The sequence below is a fragment of the Lolium rigidum genome, chromosome 7 (genome assembly GCF_022539505.1).
Source record: "Lolium rigidum isolate FL_2022 chromosome 7, APGP_CSIRO_Lrig_0.1, whole genome shotgun sequence".
Lineage (NCBI taxonomy): Eukaryota > Viridiplantae > Streptophyta > Magnoliopsida > Poales > Poaceae > Lolium > Lolium rigidum.
This window is the reverse complement of record NC_061514.1, coordinates 320,054,570-320,055,726: the sequence shown is the minus strand read 5'-3', so window position 1 is coordinate 320,055,726 and position 1,157 is coordinate 320,054,570. Positions and strand designations below refer to the sequence as shown.

Here is a 1,157-nt window from a genome sequence, read left to right as displayed (position 1 = left end):
AATATGCCTAAAAGGAATTAAACCAACATAAATGAAACACAAACACGTCCTTATCTGTATGCCTTTTTCGTCGCGTATATTGATCCATATATCACTTTCAATCCTTGATGATGAAGCTCATTGCTAATAGTAGTGCATGTACGACGTGCCCCGCCTGCCTCCATTGATCCGCCTATATAAACACACACCACCTAGCCCAGAAACCAGCATCAGTCCCAACTAGATCGCTCGATATATCCATCGAGCAATTAACTAAGCTAAGGAAAGCTAGAAATTCAGTAGTAAGACTAAGATGTCAGCAGGAGGGGTGTGGGTGTTCAAGAACGGGACGATGCAGCTGGATCATGAGGCGGGGACGATCAAGAAGGCACTGGTGTACGTGCCGGCGAACGAGATGATAAGGTCGCTGGAGATGCTGGAGCGACGGCTGAGCTCGCTGGGGTGGGAGCGCTACTACGAGGACCTCGCCGTCGTGCAGCTCCACAAGCGCGCGGCAGCATCGACCTCATCTCCGTCCCACGCGACTTCTCCAGGCTCCGCTCCACCCACATGTACGACATCGTCGTCAAGAACCGCGACCAATTCAAGGTCGTCGACGTGCCGTCATCTGGCTCGACATCTTCATCGACCAATTAATCATTCCCAGCCGCCCTGCCAGATACCGCCGGCACTAGCCATACGTAAATGGCTTCAAGCCACGTACATATAGATAGACGTACGTACGTCATATTATATATATAGTACAAATAATGTGTGATGTAACCGTGTTTACATATATATATGGGAATGAAGCAACTCCATTAATTATCTATAAAAGGAATCTTATCGGCGGGGAATACTCAAAAGTTTATCTTAGATCTCTATGTTTGAAAGCAATTTCATAAGAATTTCAAGGATTTCATTTCATAGAATTTTCTTATGAATTTTGTATGGTGTGCAGGAACGTGAACCACGTCATCATTTTCTAGTTTGCATATGCAATTTCATAGGATAATGTTCACCGAGTCTAACTTAACCTTATGGAATTTTCTTTTGTTTCAATATATAACACCTACAACATACACTTAATCTTTCAGAAAACTTCTTGCCATTTTCCCAATGTAGTCTTAACGAAACGCCTACACGCTTGTCGAAGATTTAACTAAATTTGAATTTAT

General features: G+C 43.6%; 1 pseudogene; it reads left to right on the top strand.

Annotated features, from left to right (window-relative positions):
• Window positions 1-225: 225 nt before the first annotated feature.
• LOC124669554 lies at window positions 226-823 on the top strand (annotated as a pseudogene).
• The last annotated feature ends 334 nt before the right edge of the window (window positions 824-1,157 follow it).